Consider the following 22,009-nt stretch of genomic DNA (forward strand, 5'->3'; position numbering starts at 1 on the left):
TGTTAGCTGCACTGTGATTGGTGTGTAAAAATTGGAAGCATTTGAACTTTTTTTGACCCTGTGTGTCTGCCTCAGCGGACCCCGTGTACTGTTGCACAGAATATCTGATCTTGCAATGCGCATCCAATTGTAAACAATGTGTTTGAAAGTTCAGCAGCAAATTGTCTGCATTCAGTGTGAAAGTAGCTTAAAATTTTACAGAGATTTGTTTACTGTTACATTTTGAAATGTCGTAATTAGTTCCAAATTACTAATTAATCAGTTTTCCCCCTGATCACAAGGGGAGCCATGACACACACTTTGGGAAGGTGGTTTAGGGTCACAGAGGGACTTAAGGAATTCCTTAGACATCCTCCAACATGTTTCTTAGCTAGGATGAGGTTTATGTGTGCATTTATCAGAAATGTCTTTGTTGAAAACTATGTCTTTGTAAACTAGACAAATGGGCAGATTGCATTATGGTTAAAAAAATATATATTTATTTGAGAGGGATAGTTTTCCCTGGTAACCCACCCAAGCACACTGCTCATGTCACCTAAATCTTTTTTCTTATGGTAAATGTCATGAACACAGTCATCATCACATACAGGAGATCTACAGTCTACAATCTTCAGCTGTCACCATGGGCTTCTTATCACTTGTGTCAGGATTCTACGGTATGCCCTTGCACTGATCTTTGTAGGACATGGATTCATGGAAGCGAAGAGCTGAACTTCTTCCTTTTGTAGACTTTGTGTTTGACTGTGAGCTGATGGAAGCTCTAGTTTTTGTGGAAAACCTTTTGTAATCCCTTCTAGTTGGATTGCGTTAGTGTAAAATCTCTCCTGGCCCAATGGACATTGTGGTGTTTTGCTGGTCTGTGTTTGTGATATTTGAAAAATACGGATTTGTTCACCAGATTTCAATGTCAAGTCAATGATTAAATGTTGCGATATTAACAATGCACTTTTGTGTTTTTAATATTGTAATAAAATAACTCTTCATGCTGCAGACTTTGCTCACATGATGTAACTATCGAGTGAGGTAGAATAAAGTTAAGATAGAGTGAGGTAGAGCAAGGTTCAATAAGGAAAAAGAGGTTGAGTGAAGTAGTTGGGCAAAGCAAGGGAGGTAAAGGGAGGTAAAATGAGGTATAGCAAAGAAGAGTGAAGTGAAATGAGGTAGAGCGAGGTAAAAATTAGATAGAATGAGAGAGTGAAGTATAGCAAATTAGAAGGAGGTAGAGTAAGGTAGAGCTAGGTAAAATTAGGTATATTGAGGTAGAATGAGCTAAAGTAAAGAGGAGTGAGGTACAGTGAAATAAAGCAAGGTAGGACAAGGTAATTTGAGGTAGAGTGAGATAGACACACTAAACTCCTTCTGCAAATTGTTGCTTTCAAATCAGAAGCTAAAAAAAAACACTTTGCACCCAAATATATTGTCCCAGAAATTACTGCAATAAATGATATTATGCAATATAATAATAGTAATGCATTTATACATCAATTTTATAAGCAGTAAACTTTTAATTATAAGGAATATTCAGACACTAGAATTGGAATATTAAAAGTGTCTAAATATTAAATTAAATTGAAATATTATTTTTAATCTTGAATAACACACTAGTTCATTCAGGTCATTGGGCTCTCCTCAATTAGTAAACACAGTGAAAATGCTTGAGGTTTTTTTTATATATATTGTATGATAAATCAGTAATGTAATTATTGTGATTGGCCTATGTATATCATTTGTAAAGCAGGCCTGTTAGCTGTTCCAGTGATGCCAAAGGCCTGGCAACTTTTACTCACTGCTGTTACTCTGTTCCTCTGCTCGGCCTGGTGTTACACATTTCCTCAGATGTAAACCCAAAGTGATCTCTTCATTATTTAGTTTATTTGTTTGCTGTGATGTCGTTCACTTCCACTTTATGTGGAACGTCTTCCATATGTCTGTGCGGGCTACTGCGGTGTCGCTGATTGTAGTTATGTATGTGTTGATCTTCTCTCTCTCTCTTTCTTTCTCTCTCTCTCTCTCTCTCTCTTTCTCTCTCTTCACTTCCATCTGGTCTTTATTCTCATGGAACTTCAAAGTTAAAAGAAAAGTGAAGATGCGGAAATGTGCAGAATATTAATTTAGCCGTGTTTTCTGGACTTGAGGTGGTGCTGTAGATTTTTATATGTGTGTTTAACAATCAAAGTAAGTAAGAAAGAAAGAAAAAAAGAAAGAAAGCAAGTGTAGGTCTGTTGTTAGGGCTAGGAAATATCACCTAAAACTATTTTTTATTAAAATGATGATATATACGATTTGATACAATACAGTAAATCTAGATTTGTAATATTAATCATATTTTAATCACTATTATGATGAATTTTTCAGAAGAAACACATCTCAAGAGCTGCAATAATTTTGTAAATAACAGCAAATTCAAACTGTACTGCCCATATGCAGCAACAGAGGGAGCTCTTCAATTTGCATAAGTTACATAAATAAGCTGGAGGTAGAGCAAGGTAGAGTGAGGTAAAGCGATGCAGAACTGGTTAGAGCGAGGGAGAGTATCTGTATTTTTTTATGCTGAACATGTTGATGTTTGAAATGGTGAATAAATCTCACGTTACTATGTTTCTATGACAATTTACACAAGCATCGATAGAATAAACTATTATTGACACACATGCGCACCACTAGATGGCGCTGGACTAAAGCCAGCAGCTTGTGTTTGGTGTGGGATTATTATGCCTCCCTACTTGCACGTGTTTCTGCATTGTGGCAGTTTTGGTGTAAGCTTTTTATATCTTATTTAGGATTCAGAACACTGCCTTTACCGAAGAAACCCTATAAAAATGTAATGCTACAAATATCAGGATTTTTAGGAACCTAACAGAGTAGTTTAGTCAGAGCTGGTATCAGTATTTATACTAAGTATTAGCAGATAATTGAAAATCTGGCACTGGAATGGAAAAAGTAGTATAGGTGCATTCCTATGAAAGTGTGTGTGTGTGTTTGTGTGTAAATGTGTGTGTGTCTGTAGCTGCTCTCCGGTTAGCGTGTGAATGATGAGCTGCAGAGCAGGCGGTGGAGGCCCGAGCTACTCTCAGATGGGGCTAATTGTCTGGTGGCCATTTTAGAGGAAGTGTTTACAGGGATGAGAAATGGCTGAATCTTCGCTTAAGTCACACACACACCACACACACACACACACACACTCCTCATTCTCCTGGCGGGCTGCACACGTCGGGCCTCCTCGGGCCGCCGCTGCAAGGGAGTCCTAATGGCTTAATGATGAAAGAATAAGATTACAGGTCTGGAGATCAACAGGAAGTAAAAGACGCATTTTTTTAATCCCACCCTTTTTTTTGTTTTTCACAAAACTCGTGTGCAGATTTCGCTCTGACTAATGCGACACTACAGGAGACAGCCCTGCAGGCCTCCAGCCACACTAACTCACAGGAGAGAGAGAGAGAGAGAGAGAGAGAGAGAGGGCGGAAGAGGGCGAGCTGGGAGTCTTTGTGCTGTTGGTGCTGAAATTGTTTGATGAAAAGATGAATCACGGCTGTTTGGGCTTCGGTTTCCTGCACCGGGACGACGGCTGCTGGAGATGAATTGTCAGGACTTGCCTGATTTTCTTTTTTTTTTCTTTTTTTTTTCCTTAGAAAGCTTCATCTCTCTTTATCTCTTTGTATAAGTCTCTCTCTCACTCCTTTTCTGTCTTTCTCACTCTCCCTGAAGAATCTGGACGAAAACGAACCTCCCCTTGCACCTCCCATCCTTAGACACCATCCTGTGTGTGTGTGTGTGTGTGTGTGTGAGTGAGAGAGAGGGAGCGTAATTTGCCCTCTGGCCGACTGGGGAGCGTTATCATTCCATCTAAATTCCTCCCCTCAGGCAACTAAATAAAAAATGTACTGTCAGGTCGTTTTTGATTAGGCTGTCGGCCGGATGGATGGAGATGCGCTGGGGAGAGATGCAGAGAGGCTAACTAAGGACCTGGCTGTAAACGAGGCCTGGATGTGTGTGTGTGTGTGTGTGTTTAAGGACTGGACAATTTATCGGCAATGTCGATATATTTAAAATCATTTATTAGACCTGTCATGATTAGGGCTGCAGCAAATGATTAATTTGGTAGTCGACTAATGTCTCGATTATTTTTCGAATTAGTTGATTATTCAGTGATTATTTCTGCCATGACCTTAATCTGAGCTTCCTGTGAATAGGGCTTCTGTTCCTAGTTTTCTCCATCACTTCTAAATGATCGTAACAGCTAAACATGTCATTTAAGTGCTCTCTAAGTGTACAGAAGACATTGTGATTATAATAAATGTAATATGTTCTAATATTTAAAATGAACCCTCCTCCAGTGTGTTTCTGTCTCCATCACTTTGTGTTGTGTATTACAGTTACGAATGAACAATTAGGTGACACTCCAAATTTGGAGTCAGCCATTTTTTTTTTATCCACATTGTCGATTATGTTGATTAGACATTGCAGTATCGTAGTCACGACAACAGTGTTTTAGATTATATATTACCCAAGAAATATTTGCAATAAATTTTATTTTTAGATTTTAGATCATTTTGTTGCACTGATATAATGGCACACTATAAAAAGCATGTACATTCTTTTAAAGTGCAATGATTTTTTGATAATAAAGAATATATTTAGACATTGGGATTAAAATAACTTTCAATATGATAAAAAACTAACCATGAATAAAATAAAATCACTATTTATTTGTACAGTATGAAGTCAAAATACAGACTTATTTACATTAATGGGTCCTCCTCGATGGGTAAAATTCTTGAGGTCTTGCCCATTTGTTGCACAATATGTTTATAATGTATTTGTGGTGACAGGGTTACATTTTATACAAGACCAAAAAAATATCCAATAGAAATATTGCACTTGCTATGCGTGTTATCATCTAAATAAAACGATTTTTTAGGGATGGTGTGTGTGGATATGATTTGGTGTCAGGAAAGATACTTAGTACAGTCTTGAGTAAATTATGTTGTAGAAACATTGTAACACTTAATAAGATACAAAGTAAAATATTTACTATTTAAATATATACTATATGTTTTATTTATGGTGTTACAATAAATAAATAAATAAATAAATACTAATGCTTTAACATTATATTTGAATAAGTTTTCAGCAAATTGTCTTATATTGTATATCACCATTTCTCTAAAAACGTATGGAGATTTTTTTTATCACTCAGCCCAAGTGTGTATGTTGGTGTGTGTGTGTGTGTGAGAGAGAGAGAGAGAGAGAGAGAGAAAGAGAGAGCAAGAGATAGAGAGAGAGAATGAGGTAAGAGATGCTAGTGTGTGAGTGAGTGAGAGAGCGTAATCACTGTTGTGTGTGTGTGTGTGTATATGTGTGTAGCATGTATAGAATAATCAGCTCCACCTCCAATTCCTCCATTATCTCCACATCTGAAGTGTCATTATGGCTGCTGCAGTTCTCCCCGGTATTATCAGCTCTAATGCTGTGGGTGTCCTTGGTCCCCTCTGTCTTACTTGTTCGTCCTTTAACCAAACTGGTCAGGTCCTGATATTAACATTCATGAGCTGCGGTTAGTAAGTAAATAGCTTAAGGGTGCTTGAAGATTATGTGGGCATTATATGGGCAAAAGTATTGGGACACCTGCTTAATTATTGCTTTTTTTAAATTCTAAAAAATAGAGTTTATCCTAGCAATACTGTATTATTTTTTTATTATTAATTTTCATTTTAAAATTGTTTGCAGACAGTGGTGGACAGTGTTGTGTTTAAACCCTGTCATCGTTAGATAAACGTTTTCATGAACCGATATAGAGCTCAGCACTAATATTTTCCAATTGTTTAAATAACATCTAAGTAATTTTACTTACGAAAACGTTTATCTAATGACGGAAATTTATCACATACCACCGTATCGCTACGAAATGGTGTGTAGAACAGCACCGCCAAAAAAACAGATACAGCCTGCTAGCTAATGCTAGCCAATTAGCATAAAAAGTTATGAGTTAACACACTGGAGTGGAGTCAGACACTTGTCTCGCTTTGTCCTGCCTGGAGAAAAAAAAGAGAACAGCACTTTATCTAAGGAGCTCCTGCTGCTGTTCCTCACTGTTTAAGTGTTCTACCCAGGAAAATAGAAACAGCAAACAGCAAATATTCACTCAGAAAAGAGAGGAATAGAATGGCAAAATCAAAAAAGAAGGGATGCCTTGGCTTCAGAAATAACATATTGTAAATTGATATTAAACTTATGTCTTACCCTGTGCAAAAGAGCTCTTGAGAAAAATCTATTTGAATGCTTAAACATTGAGTATTTTAATACCATTTATAACGTTTATGGAAGTATTTGACATATTTAGTTTTGTAAAAAGAGCTGTGTTTAAAGTCTATTGTTTACATCAGTTGTTTTTCTGATAATGAGGTCTGATTCATTTTATGGATTTTGTAATTTTGTGGGACAAAGTAAACCCAGTAGTAATCAATGCCTTGATTTAAACCCTTAGTGTTTTATATTATATGTACTTCTAAAAGTAGAGTAAGTCCCAAACCTATATTAAAGCCGAGTCATGCAAAAAAAGCATAATAATAAAAATACTATGATATAGCGTGGAACTATGATATACATTTTTGGTTATACTGCCCATCACTGGAATAAATATTGTTTATTACAATATATTGTGATATATTGAATCGTAATCCCTGTATTGTGATGCATATCGTATCACCAAGTCATTCCAATACACAGTCCTTCAGCAGAACTTCTCTATATGGACTAGACAAGCTGTGTGTGTGTTTTAACACCTTTGTCAGTGATAGGTGCAACTTAAAGAAACTGACACCAAGCCGATTGGGCTAAATAGGTGAAAATCCCCTCCAGCGCTGAGCATTTTATAGTCTTTAGAGCAGCATTACACCTGCAGTGTTTACTGATGGGATGTACAGTTGTCTGAAATATTTTATGGCATCCAATCTAGGAATTTTTGTATGTTTTTTAAAGCTGCATCCAATTCAGATTTTCTTTTATGGCCTGTTTAACCCTTTAAGTCACAGTCATGGAGGTGATATAAAACAAACATAATCCGTGTCTTAATGCAGTGAAGCTTGCGTGAGTTTCGTTTCATTTTAAAGAAGAATAAAAAAAGCAGCCCAGCCATCACTGGACAGATCCACAGCCCAGTAAAGCCTCCTACAACCCATTGCCTGCAGCCTTTACATAATTGGAGGTAATGGCATTTGTTTTCAAAGACAAAAAGGAGAAATATATTGAACAGCTCAAAGTATAGAAATATTGATAGAATTGATGCACTGATTATTTATTTTTTGCCCAAAACTAAACCCAAACAGTATGAAACATTTGCCCAAAGTCTGAATACAAAATAAAGGTTGCCAGTCTTTAGATAATCGAACAAATACTAAAAGTTTTGATCTGCTAAATTACTATCCTATTCCTGTAGAACTTGTATCTTGCATCTGAAAAAAGACAGTTTCTAAAAGAACATTAAAGTGATAGTGTGATTAGTAATTCTGAATGATCTATTTCATTTAATCTATGCAAATAGACTGAAAAATTTAACCTAAGCCTGTCACAGTTTAAATTATTCTGCACTTTTGGTGTTTGGCCAAATATTATTTTGGTTGCCAGATTTTTGGTGCAACTTTTAAACCACCGTAAGGCCATAGTGATGATGTGCTGTAGGTTTGTAAGGTAGTTTAGAATGAGCAAAGCTACCTAAAGCTAACCTTAAGTTAAGCTGTTGTTTATTGATCCTCTTTTTAAGGGAAATCTGTCATTTGCTGACTTACTGTGCCCAGTCTGCAGCACAGTGTTACCAGCAGAGCAGGGCCGTCTGGGACACGGAGGGGTTAAGTGCCTTGTCCAGGTGCACAACCACGAGTAGAGTGGAATGGAACACAGTCAGGAAAGACTTGAACCCATGACCTTCTGATTGATGACCTGTCTGTTTTACAGCAAGCTTTCTGCCTCTAAGTTTGACTCTCTAATGTCCCGCCCCCTTCAAAATAAAGATTCTGATTGGCTTTGGCTCTGACTTTGCTTGTGGTATCTTACCTCCAGCTGAATTAGAGATTCTGATTGGTTGTTCTGTGGGGTTTGGCTGTGTCTTTTGTGTTCGTCTCTACATGTGTCAGTGCGGTTTAGAGAAAGGGGATTTCTGTTAATAAGTGGCTGAACTCAATTTAATAGTCACCATTGTGTACTTGGAATAGACTGTGGGAATTGCATTTTTATTTGAGCATAATAATACAGTTATTCTTTTTAAAGGACAGTTAACTTTAATTTAATAAACGTTTGGGAAACTTAAACTTTTTTATCAATTGTCCATGCTGTTTATTCGGTGCTGTTTTTAATGTTTTGGTAATTGCATGACTGGTAATTGCATGACTAAAATATTGTTGTAGTTCATTTGTGTGTAAAAATGCCAGAAAACAAAAATGATTAAGGTCATTAAGGTCGGCATAATCGGCAACGTCGACTAAAAAAAATTGTCGATGCAGAATTTCTTTGTTGACGAGTTGTTAATGAGTGTAAAAGAAAAAAAGGGCGAGAGAAGAAGACACAGACACATAGTGAGAGAGTGACAAATCTTGAGCATCCTGATTGGCCTCTCCTCATACTTTGTTGACCAATTAGTTTTCAGTGTGGATGGGACTTGAGCGTATAAGAGAGCGGGAGAGAAAGACGAGCATACAGTGTAATAGCAGCACTGTGTCCATTAAACACAAACACATTACACACAAAACTCTACAGTCTGACTATAGTCTACTAGTTCTGTACAGTTTAAACACTAACTTCTATATTACCTGTGATAAGTTAAATTACTGCAGAGAGCTGCTGAGGTGAGTTTAAACAGGATTCACTCCTTTATTAACATACTAACATTAATTAAACTAATGATAAGTGGATAAGCGTTAGGGAGATACTGTACTGTGTCCATTCCAATAAAAGTAAGTAATATATTATAGTACCTACAGACTTTAATAAAAAAAAATATTTTTTCTTAGGCAAACAATAATTTCAGGGAGGTATCACCTGCAGGTATCGCATGATTGCATACACTGCATATATTGTGATGCAACTTTTGCATAGACTCACATTGCGATGATGATGCTGAAATAATATGTTGTTCAGCCCTAGCTTTGGGGTGTACCGGTGTGTGTTTGTGTCTGTGTGTGTGTGTGTTTCTGTGGTTCATGCTGATGGAGGAGTTTGTAAATGTATCTGTTTGCTGTGTGCACTCTGATAAATACACACGCACACACACACACACACACACTTAGGCTAAGGCCGTGAGAAAGCTGGAGAGGGCTGGTTCTCTCAGTGTGTGTGTGTGTGCAATAAGGGAAAAACGTCATCCCACACACCCGGAGTCTTAAAGCCTGACTGTAATTCCAACAGGTTTAGCAAGAAAAAAAAAGGAACTGAGAGTGTATGAGTGTGTATGTGTACCCCCCACCCACATGTGTGGGCATGTGGTTGTGTGTGTGTATGTGTGTGTGTGTATGGTGCCAGCCACAGGTCTGGTTGCAAACGTCATGCTGTCTTTCACGGTTTGACCACAAAGCTGAATGTGTTCTGAAACTTGTTTGTGCCGGCTGACTTCCTCCAGGCCAACAGGCCTTCAGTCACTCAAATCAGTCTCTCCAAGTTTCAATTCCCTTACCTCTTACCGGAGAACACACTGGGGTTATCCAAAAATCAAACACCAGACAATTAAACTTCTCTCTGACTGTCTCACTCATACACAGATCACACAGAACATTATGATAAACACCATTTTCTACACTGTTCTGTTTCTCTGCATACTTTATTATAGAGCTGTGCGATATGACGGTAAATATCGTGGGAATGATAGAAAAGTGTCTATCGTGCTACTTACCTTCTATCGTCCCTATCGTTTCTACAGTAATTTCATCAATTATTCATGCAAATATATAAAGTAGGCTACGATGAAATGTATTGGCGTGGTCACTTTGCATAAACTCGGTTTATATAAGTGATAATAAAGTAACCTTCGCAAAAAAAAAGCTTCATAAGGTGGTTTTGCGACATGAGGCTGCTTTACGTTATTTGACGGACATGTGCGTACACGCCGGTTTGCGACATGCTTTACGTTATTAAACTCATGAGAGCTGAACAATGGAGACGCATTGTTCTTTTGAAACAATTATCTACTGTATCTACCTCATCAGTTTTCATCAGTTTGCACTTAAAGGTAATAATTCTCATTTGTGAAAGTTGGGTTTAATGTCACTTTGTAATAAAGTTGGAAAAAAGTAAGCAATGATATTATTTGGTCATATTTTTCGAAGAATAACTGAAAACATACTTAAATGTGGAATATCATGATATATATCGTTATCATGATACAAAAAAGTCTATATCGTGATGTATGATTTTTCCCATATCGCCCAGCACTACTTTATTATTCTCCCTTCACCCTGTTCTTTATTGGTCAGGACCAGCACAGAGCAGCTATTAGTTTGGTGTTGGTTAATAATTTTATTGCATTGCACTGCAGTGACTGTACTGACGTGCTGGTGTATGGGGTATTAGTGTGCTGTGCTGATGGTACAAGTGGATCAGACACAGAAGTGCTGCTGGAGTTTTTAAACCCTGTATTCACTCACTGTCCACCCTAGTTGCTTTACTTACTGTAGATGTTAAAATGTCAGAGACAGAAGGTCATCTGTTGCTGCCTAGTTTGTGTTGGTCATTCGCTAGTCCTTTATCAGTCTTTACAGGATGCTGTTGGTGGATTTTATCAGTCCAGCAGTGACACTGAGGTGTTTAAAAACTCCAACAGCACTGCTGTTTATGCAGAGAAAACAGAACAGTCTGTAATAATACAATTACAAAGTGTTATATTTGCTTAATGGCTGACTTTTTTTACTTCCTTTAACTCAGAAATACTACTGGATTCAATTTAAAAGAATAAATCTTAGGAACTGCTGCTTTAACTGTTGCTGTATATTTAACTGTATTATTTTTAACACACTCTTACCCTCTCTCTCTCTTTCTCTTTTCTTTCAGAAGAGCAGTGATGTCACAGAGTTGAGGACACACCCACTCAGTAAGTTACCGTAACTGCTACTTGTGCACATGTTACTGCTGGCCTTTGGTCTCCTTGTTTTCCCTCTTTATCCTTCATCGTTTTTTTTCTGCTCATCATTACGGGAATAGTTGTGAAAGTTATTGTCGAGGATTTCTGCCGCGATGCTTGTCTCAGATAATTGGAAGCCGAAACGAAACTCAATGTCGACTTTAAAACCTAATTTAATTTCAGCAGTAAGATAAGAGATTTGTGTGTGTGTGCTCGTGCGTGTGTGCATGTAAGTGTGTGAATTTCTGCTCTCATTTTCCAATTAGATGAAACAAACCTTTCCAAAGGCAGTTGTTTGTGTGATATTACCTACATGCACTCCTGTTCTCTCTTTTTTTCTTTTTTTTAATAAGAATCTTTAATTTGGCAATTAATTACGGCCGTAGCTAAGGAAGGTGGCGTTACAGGGCGAGCCGTTGCTCTGGAGCAAACAAATCAGCTTTGTGCTGCATGCTGCAGCGGGCTAATTGGTGTAGCCTGGGCTTCTCCTGGTGAGGCGTCCGTCCTCGCGCCGCTATCTGCTCGGCCGCTCTGCTTCATTGTTCAGGTCCCTGGTGGTTGCAGAGAGTGACAGAACTACAAGGACAGTCATTTTCTCTTCTCTCTCTCTCTCTCTGTATCTCTCTCCTTCTCTCCCTTGCTCACACACACACATACACTCTTCCTTTCTTTCGTTTTTTGCTTTTAGCCCATCCCCCGTTTCCCTCTTGTTCCTCTCTGTCTGTGTGTCAGATCAAGGATACCACCTCACTGGTGTGTCATTAATTTGACATGTTTAAAGATTAGCCTGCATTTATTTGAGGAAAATAATTGATGCTGTGTTTCAGATTTTTTGGTTGGATAAGAACTTGGGTGATATGATATTTATGACAATACAGGCCTTATAATTTAATATTTTGCAATATATTGTGATTGTTTAAATCAAATTGTGGAACAAAACTGTTTTAGTTTAAAAACACTAAATTTTTTCAAAAAATCAGAATAAAATAAAAGTTTACTGTGGGATCTAACAACATAGTACAACACTGCTATCCAGTGGGTGGGGTTTAAATGCAATGCTAAATGAACCACTGTCTGACACCAGTCTTTACATGTAAACTAATACTTAAAGGTTGGTACTGTTTTTTCTGTACAGTATTGCAGGACAAAATATCACAATACGACATAATTTCCAGCATGTTGTTTTGTGTATCAGGTAAACATTATAGACGGCATTACTATCCTCAGTGGACAGCGCAGTGGGGGTAATTAACTTGACTGTGAACTGTCTTTGTGACCAGACAAGTGACTCTTAGAGAAATCACATATCAGTGTGTTCAGCATTCTTTAGCTTCTGTAAAACATTGACAAAAATCATGATATGATATATATATATATGCTGATATACAAGCCACATACATATCATATTGTGAAAAATTAAAAGTATTATGAAAGCTTTAATAATAATAACATTTTTGACCATATTTTCCAGCCCTTATGGTGCACAGTGTAAAGTGCATAACATACAGAATGTATTGTCTGAATTGAGACTCAGGACTTCACATGTAGCCTCCCTTTCGTTGTGTTTTTCACTCGTCCTCTGCATATCTTCCGCATTGATCCATTTTCTAATAGGAGAGCTGATATAGGGAGAGTTTTTTGTGATTAATTTGTATGTAAATGGGATCAGGGCTGTGAGGTGTGATGTGTAACAGCAGTGTGGAGGCTGTGTGCAGTAGTATACTGAGTACTGAGCGTGTGCAGGTGGACTCACTGATGCGTTCATTCCAGTTCTTTCTCACACTGGTTCCTCAGTCATGTAGCTACATTCTGCATGTAGTGCGAGTTTACTGCGCTTGCATTTGAGGGTTTCTTACCAGGGGTTTAGGCTCCGCCCACGCTGGCCAGCAAGAGGGACAGAGATGTAGAGGGACTGGGGGAGGGGGGGGGGGGGCAGTCCACTCCGCTACACATCACACCTGGACCTGTCGCCTCGGTCCATGTCCCCGCCATCAATAATGGTAATAGAGGCCCGGTCGGAGCATTGATTTTTGTGAATTGTAGGAAAGAGCAAGGCATTGTCCACTCTTTGCAGCAGGATTCCAGTTTCATCCTTTCTGAACTTGTCCTTTTCCTCAGCAAGGAGCTCAGTCCTCAATTAAACTGCAAGCTTTCTAACTTTCATTAAGCAGTGGATGCACAGAGTTCAGGTATAATGCTAATGTTATTACACCAAGCTAGTGGCCAACTGATATATTGGTGATAATATATGCCAGTAGCTGCTGAACTGGTGAATTTAAACACAAAACAACAGTATGTTTGCATCAAACGCGGCTAATGGTTTTAAAGACTAATAAGGAGAATCCTTAGATTCTCTGTTTCAAATCTCAGGTCATTCTGCTTCACCATCAGCAGCCAGAGTCAGAGAGAGCACATATTTTAACATAAAGCCAAAGATGGGATGTGATCAAATTTATATTATGGGTAGGAATGATGGGTAATTCTGCCATTAACATGCCAATAACACTTTTATTTCAGACTGTGGCTTTAAATGAAACCAGTCCACATGTGATTTAGGGCACTTTTGAGTCATAAAAGGGAATTCCACATTTTTCCACTTTCTGTATTTAGCATACGTTTTGGTATTTATGATTTCATGCCATGAAGCAGCACTAACGATAATTTAATGTAGTGAAAACACTTAGATAAGTAGATAGATACCTGCATTTTATAGCCCCTTAGCTCTAGTGTGAAATAAAAGAAGCTAACTAGCTAATAGACTATAGTTTGATAAATAAAATACAAATCAAATCTAAGCCTTATTCATTATTAAACAAAATAGGCCCACCATCACTGTCACAGCTGTTGTTAAGGAGGATATATACCATTACACGACCACCAAGCATGTCATTGCCCGGTAAAAACAGAACAGGGGTTATCCAGAGGACTTTACACACACACACATGTGCACACACACACACAGCCTCCCTCAATCAATCTTCTGTTTTTCATGAAGAAACTCAGAGAGGAACGAAACTGCAGGGACACCCAAAGGGAGTTGTAAAAGTTGAGGCGGGGGTAGGGCAGATGTGTGGGGAGGAGGAAGGAGGAACGACACGGTACCGTTCTCTCTGTTCCTGATGGAAAGTCAGAAACAGCTTCCTAAAATATCACTGTCCAGTTTAAAACTGGCACAGTTCCATACACACTTACACACTGCAGCTCGCAACAACAGCCAATAAACAGCCTTTTACTCACTCACTTTTCCTTTATCTCTCTCTCTCTTCTCTCTCACTCTCTTGTTTCTTTCTGTAAAATCAGACACTTTTAAGGAGAAAATTGAAAGAGAATGGCAGGAAACTGGTGTTCCAGTACAGATATGGTGGAAGTCTCTCTCTTTTCTTTATCAATATCTCTGTTTGATTCTTGTTTCTCTGCCTCTTTCTATAATTCTCATCTTTATGCCACTCTCCCCTTCTTTCAGTTTTCTATTTTTTTCATTCATTCCTTATCTGTTTTGTTGTTACTTTGTTTGTTTTTCTTTCTTTCTTTCTTTCTTTCTTTCTTTCTTTCTTTCTTTCTTTCTTTCTTTCTGTTTCTCTCATTTTTCTCTGTTTCTCTCTTGCTCTCTCTCTCTTTATTACTTGTTTCTCCCTTCTTTCCTTTTATCTATCTATATTTCTATCTATATTTTCCCTATCTTTCCTCCTTTGCTTTTTCTACTTACCTAATTTGCTTTCTTTCTTTCTTTCTTTCTTTCTTTCTTTCTTTCTTTCTTTCTTTCTTTCCTTTTCTCACTTGCTTTCTTTTTTCCCTTGCACTCATTTTCCTCTCTCAAGGACAGCTGTGTGTGTTTCTGCTGAGAAGATTTGGAATCATGGAAGGAAGAGGAGGCTGGGTTTTAATGCTGATGCTGTGCAGAACGTGTGTGTGTGTACGCATGTGTGTGTGTGTGTGTAAGAGAGAGTATGTGTGGGTTGTATTCTTTGAAGCAAAACACACACACACACAGGTTGTTTGAGAAGTGTAATGGACGCCTGCTTCTCTGTAAAGTGTGTGTGTGTGTGTGTGTGGTATGTGTAATGGACGCCTGCCTGAGCTGAGCCTGGCTGTCCAGATCCCCAGCGAGAGTCATTACCTCGGAGGGGGGGTGCGGAGGGCACATCAGCAAGTGACTGACTGCTAACACTGCACCTCCTCCCTCTATCTCTCTCTCTTTCTCTCTCTTTTTTTTATTCGCTCTCTCTCTCTCACACACACACACACACCCCTGCGCAAAACCTTGCCATTTTTCTGTTTCTTCTTCTGTTAAATATTTATGCCTCGGCAGGGTTACCCGCGTGGCTTCAGCAGCTCCTGTACCTGCGGACACGGCAGTAAATACTGAAAACATGATGGAGAAAGACAGAGAAAGAGAGAGAGATTCATCTCCATTCATTAGAACTTTGCTATTAATTGTATGTGTTCCAGAAAGCAATGTGACATAATACGAATCCGGCACAGAAATCAGATCTACGGAACTTCAGTCCAATTTTATGGATAAGTCAATCAGAGTTTCTTACTCTAAAGAGTGTGGGTGGTTGCTATAAACCTGGAGGGCAGGATTTCTGTTGCCCACCTCTGCTCTAAGGAGTTTTTCATTGGCATTTTTAGTTTTAAGTTTAGTTATTAGTTTTAGTTTTGGTATTACTCATTTATTATGGTGTTAAAAAAATCATTCAGCATGTTTTTTTTTTTATTGGGAGAGTGCTTCTTTTTAGGGCATTTCATTTCATTACCTGAAACCTGCACCCCATACAGTAATGACAATCAAGACCAGACCAAAACATCACAACACAGACCTTAAGGTTCAGGTGGTCACAGTCCAGTCAAAAAAAAAAACTACAGTTATGGAGAGAGGTTTGTCTTCAGTCTCCGGTTCATAGATAAAGATGCCATTCTCCTTATTACAGTCAATGACACAACAACATGATTATTAAGCTGCTATTTTAAGGTTGTATTGCTACATAAAGTTGATGTAGTAAATACTATATTATTACAATGGTTCCTTTAGAATTTTTCCAGCAGCCAGCAGTGGCAGAGATAAGCTGTACAGGACTAGGATAGTAATTTTATCTGATATAACTTAGCTTTAGCAAAAACACACAGACAGCAGGATTGTGCTTGTAAGTGATACTAGCAATAGCATGTATGTTATGTTAACCATAACACATTTCAGGATAAGTTCTGTATGAATATTAGTATGGTAATACCCTGTGTGTGGGTGAGCTTAGAGCTTAAGGGATGAAAGTAGAAGATGGGTAGGTGGATGGATGGATGGATGGATGGATGGATGGATGGATGGATGGATGATTGAATGTATGCATAGACAGCGAGATGGCGTATGACAGTGGAAGAGCAGAAAGAGATTCAGAAGGTCAGTGCCAGCGGGTGGTCATCAGAGAGCGAGCTACACGGAGGAACTCCGATTGAGTTTCATCAGCCCTGTTACCATGGAGATCCATCCGATAATATTCCACTATCTAAACCATTGATTTTCAAGTGTGATGATGCGTTTGATGATTTGTGTTCACACTACAAATGCTAAAAAAATAAATAAAAATAATAATAATAATTAAAAAAAAATATATATATATATATATATATATAGTATTTTCATGGTTTATGTCTTATTTAATGATATATGTGAGCACCTAAAGGGGACCCAAGCAACAAGAACTTTCCAGCCTGCTACTGTTAATAAAAAAGATAAAGAGATAAAGTCAATGCCACTTCAAAACCACCTCAAAAACGATCTCAGAAAAACACAACCCTAATCTGCTCGTTTAATAGTTTGTAATTTCTCCAGGTCAGTAAATCCAACATTATGAAAGAAATTCTCTGTGCCTGTCTGACAGGGTTAACTGACTGCTCCGCTGTGTGTGAATGAACAGCTTTACTGTAAATGTCCCGCTCTGTTTAATATAACAGATCTGCACAGTAAAACTCCTGCTTCTGTAAACACAGTTACTCTGTAAATCCACCACACACGCTGAGGTCTGCTGAAGCTGTGCTGCTGCAGTTTGAGTTGCCGCACACGCTGATTCTCCTGAAACACTCTGTAGCACTTCTCTATATGAAACACACTCTCTACATATAAGATACTGTATACTAGCTGTATGAAGGCACTGCGCTGCAGAAATCTGCTGACATGCTGCAGCTAATGCCCAAAACGTCTGTCTTAAGAGGCAGCTGCTGAGTTTTAAAGACAGGCTTTAAAAACCTGCACTTTCTGTCCTCAGAGTGGATCATCTCAACTACCCAACTAAATCTATTGAAATAAACTGATAATTAATCAATGTTTTGGCAATAATCACATATTTGCAATGCATATAATAATTATTTTATAGTAATACAGAGTTTGATGAACATCCTCATTTAGGTCATTTTTGCACCAAATTTGCTAGTAATATACACAGTGTTAGTTTATGACTAACGGTGTTATTTTAACATTGACAAATTTACTGTGTAATCTTTAAAGGGCACATCCTGCTTTTGTTTTGATGAGCCTTTTTTATGTTTTGGTGGGTTTAGGGTTCATCAATCAACATAACAATACTAATGCCATACTTTTAGCGAAAATGTACATACAGTACACATAATTAGTTGTATTTCATTAAATATTAGGGGTGGGAATCGTTTACTATCTCACGATTCGATTCGATTCCGATTTTGGGGGCCACGATTCGATTCAAAATCGATTTTTGATTCAAAACGATTTGAATTATAAAAATTTCTGCTTCTGGCTTATGAATCTTATTGAAAAAAAACCCTCCATAATATACACTGGTCCTGGAGCAAGTAATGTGTTACAAAAACAATAAAATGTGCAGGAATGTGGGTCCTCAGTGACAGAGAAATCACTGGGATATCACAATGACGTTAATGAACAATAAATAAATAATAAATAACACTGCTTTATTACCAGGCTACTAGCGGTGGTGTGTAGGTGACGCTGCTGGGCTGATGTGATGATAGCAGTGAAGCGCTAAAGTTCAGGAGCAGCTGCTGATTAACTAGTTAACTTTAAGGTCGTTGTATTTCTTCAGAAAGGGGGCAGGAGGTGGAGAAATTAATTCATATGGTCCATTCCTTAATTCCTCTGTGATGAGGAGCTGAAATTAGCTCTGATTAGCTTATTGTTATTTTTCCGTTCCGCCTTAAATGCTGCAGCCCGCTGCCACCTGTAGCGTTATTTAAGGTGGAACTGGAAAGTTAGCTAGTTAGCTAGCTAACAGTTACTGAAACTAACTACTAGCGATCTTTTTTATGCTTGTTATGAAGCATTCTGCCATAAAACATTGAAACTACACGTTAATCTAAGGTAATATAGTGCTTGTTCTGCCATCTTACCGGTGATTCTCAAACACCTACGCTCTGTGTGTGTCTGGAAGATCTCCGTTTGAAGGGACAAGCCCTATCCCCAGGGTTGCTAGGTCCAACAAAAATACCCAGCCCAAAATCAGTCTAAAACCCGCCCCTCAGAATCGATTTTGGGACATTTTAAATCGATTCTGAATCGTAGTAAATGAGAATCAAGATTCTTATGTGAATCGATTTTTTGGCACACCTCTATTAAATATGCTTTAACATTAAACTTCTACCTGCTGCTTGTCTGTGTCAATAATCTTTGTAATTGGATATATAACATACAGTATTATTTTACACTTTAAAGCGCATTAAAATCCTTTAATTTTCCCAAAAATGTTCCTAATGTTTAAATTCTACCAGTCTGGTTGTAAGGAGCAGTAAATCCACTCCGCTGAAGTACAGTGTTTTATAGGAGTTTCAGTTTAGTTCTCAAGCACCGAGGCTGAAGCAGTATTAGCCGCTAACTGTGCTAAGCGCTAGCTCTTTTGCCGCTCAGAGGTGAGTATATCGGACTGTAGTCGGCATGTTTGCTGTGTTAAAACAAGCTACGTGGGACAGACCGCTAGCTATGATTGCCCTGACCTTATAGCACGTAAAATATGGTTGGGTTGTTGTTGGCACAGACACAGGCCAAATTTCATATTTAAAATCAATTCAGGAATTTGGGAAAAGCTAGCCTGCTATATCCTTACCGTAGCTACTTTTATGTGTATTTGGCGACACAGTCCTGATGAACCATGTATCCAGTGGTTTGAGTTTGTGTTAAAAAATGTACAAACAAATTATGGTGTGGTCCTTTTTGTACATATGGTATTATGCATTACACCAGCCCATAGCAGCACCTGAGTCCCAGAGTATGATGCTACCACCACCATGCTAACTGCTGTTACAGTGTTTTGAGTTCGAATGTCTTTACAAAGTTTTACTCATGATTTACAACACAATATCTGGTCACAGTTAGCATGCTTTTAAGGTCTCGGTTCTGATGGAGTGACAGTGGCTGACTGACTGCATTGTGCCTCATTCAGAAAGCAGTTCAGAGTAAAAAGCTCTCTACACCTCCAGCCTGAATGAGCAAACCTTAACTGCTGTAGGCTGGCAGATATGTACTGTTCTGGAAAATAACAAATAAATAATAAAAAAAAAAACACCAGGTCTTTAATGGTCAGGACGGTTGAAAAGCTAAACTAAGCTATACTCTACAATGATAAGCTAGCTGGTTAACCATTTACAGACCAGCATAGGGTATAATTGCTCATTTATTTTGAGTAATTCTTGGTTATGATTGTTATGCTGGTTACATTAAAGCTTTGAAGCCTGAAGTTTGTGTCATTAGGAAAACTTAGAATAACTTAACTTCAGGTGTGGGCTCTTAAAAAGCCTAAAAAAGCTGTACATTACTGGTTTCCTGGTGCAGTCAGTAGCATCAGGCCTGAGTATGAATTCACACAGTGAGTTGCTCTACCAGCAGCGTAAAGCTTTGAATGCTCCTATAGCCATGTGTGTACAGCAAGCAGACGGTCAGATCTTTAGCTGTCAGTGATGGACAGAGCTTATCACATCGTTCTGCTCTCCCCAGCATTTAACAGTCGCTGTGATTAGAATGTAAAATGCAGAGAAATCACTGGAATGATTGTTGAATACTGCACGTGTGTGTGTGTGTGGGTGTGTGTGTGTGTGTGTGTCACGGACCTGAGCCTTTCTCCTGTGTTGCTGACGCTAAAAGCTGTGTGTGAAGATGGCTCTGAAGAGTGAGTGCTGGAATACTAATGAAGGAAACGACAGGAGAGACTGCTGCTCCCTTCTCCTCCTCTCCGCAGTGTCTCTCTCTCTCTCTCTCGTTCACTCTTTCTCTCTCTCTCGCTTGCTTTTCTTACTCTCTGGCTTTTGCTTTATCTTCTTGCTCTCCGTCTGTTTCACTGTCTGATTCTCTCACTCTCTCTCTTTATCTATCTTTCTTTTTCTCACTCGCTTGCTTTCTCTCTTTCTGTTTCTCTTGCTATACTTTCTTGCTCTTTCTGTCATTTCTCTCTTTCGTTACTTGTGTGATTCTCTCACTAGCTCATTGTCTCTTTCTATATCTTGCGTTTTGTTCTTTCCTTCTATCACTTTACCTATTTGCTCTCTCTCTTTGTCTGTTTCTCTCTTTCTCCGTCTGATTTTATCTCTCATTTTCTCTCTTTTCCATGTGCTTTTACTTTCTCTCTCCCTTTTCTCTATATCCATCTCGCACTCTCTCTCTCAAACACTGGTCTTTATCTCTCTCTTGTCTCGCTCACATTTGCTCACTCTCTCTTGCTTTTCCACTTTTCCATCTTTCACTTTACCTTTTTGTCTGATTCTGTCTCTCTATCACTTTTGATGCTCTCTCTTTCTTTCTCGTTCACACTTTTTCGCTGTCTTTCTTCTTTTTTGTCCCTTCCTTACCTTTTTTTCTCTATATGTCCGTTGCTTTCTTTCTTTCTGTGTCTGATTCTCCTCTCTCTCTCCGTTTCTCTCTTTCACTTGCTCTCACTCTCTCCCTTTTCACTTCCTTTTTTCCTCCCCCTCCCTCCGTCTCCTCCTCTCGCTCACACAGAGGATAAACTGTGTACATGATGACATTTACACCGCAGTTGCACGCAGAGAGGGATGGGGAGTGTGTGTGTGTGTGTGTGTGTGTGTGTGTGTGTGTGTGTGTGTGTGTGTGTGTGTGTGTTTTCATGCGCATCAGTCTGAGCCCTGTCATACCTTCTTCTCCCCCTAGTTTCTCCCTCTTTCTTCAATTTCACTCTCTGCTTCTGCTCCCCCTCCTCTCTCTCTCTCTCTCCCTCTCTTTCTCTCTCTCTCTTTCTTGCACGCCCGCCTCACCTCTCCATCTTTCCATCTCTCCCTGCGTGTGTCCGGTGTAGGATGTGTCTCAGGAGTGCTGTGCACAGCTAATTTATACACACTCACACACACACACACTGAGAGTGGGCCCATTATTTATGTCTTTGTGAAGGGCAAATATAGAAAGGAGTGGTTGCGCTTTGCTGAAGCGCGCTGCCATGAATCAGACACACACCTACAGGTCATACTAAACACAGAATACAACATTTGTGTGCGTGTGTGTGTATTTGTATTTGTGTGTGGGTCTTAAGACTATATTCACAAAGCAGGTAAAAGTGGCCCACATCCAATTTTTATTTCATCATATTCGACATAGATGTGTTATCTATTGACAGTGTGAACGACTAAACACATCAAATCTGATATTTTATTGCCAATTTGAGCCACTTCAACTATGTTCAGACTACCAGCCCAAGCCCCGATTTTGGCATATCTATATTGTAGCTTGATTATGATAGTCTGAACAACCAGAAAGCTCATGAAATCTGATTTTTGCAAATCAGATTCAGACAACATTTGGAGATGGTTTAATATACTTTGATTTCAATACGATTTTTACAGATGTGTGTATGTCTGGACACTCACATGGACACATGATTTTGATTACATTACATTACATTACATTACATTTGGCAGACGCTTTTGTCC

At 38.6% G+C, this 22,009-nt stretch overlaps 1 protein-coding gene across 13 annotated transcripts in view; it reads left to right on the forward strand.

The window, feature by feature from the left end:
- The window catches only part of baz2ba (bromodomain adjacent to zinc finger domain, 2Ba), a 151,900-nt gene that overhangs the window by 24,024 nt on the left and 105,867 nt on the right, over window positions 1-22,009 (forward strand). For all 13 annotated transcript variants that reach the window (XM_022675251.2, XM_049479812.1, XM_049479808.1 and 10 more), the window contains exon 2: window positions 11,032-11,071. The gene's annotated coding sequence lies outside the window, so the exon portion shown is untranslated. The remainder of the gene's footprint in view (window positions 1-11,031; window positions 11,072-22,009) is intronic.

This window comes from Astyanax mexicanus, chromosome 5 (genome assembly GCF_023375975.1).
Source record: "Astyanax mexicanus isolate ESR-SI-001 chromosome 5, AstMex3_surface, whole genome shotgun sequence".
NCBI classification, from domain to species: Eukaryota; Metazoa; Chordata; class Actinopteri; order Characiformes; family Acestrorhamphidae; genus Astyanax; species Astyanax mexicanus.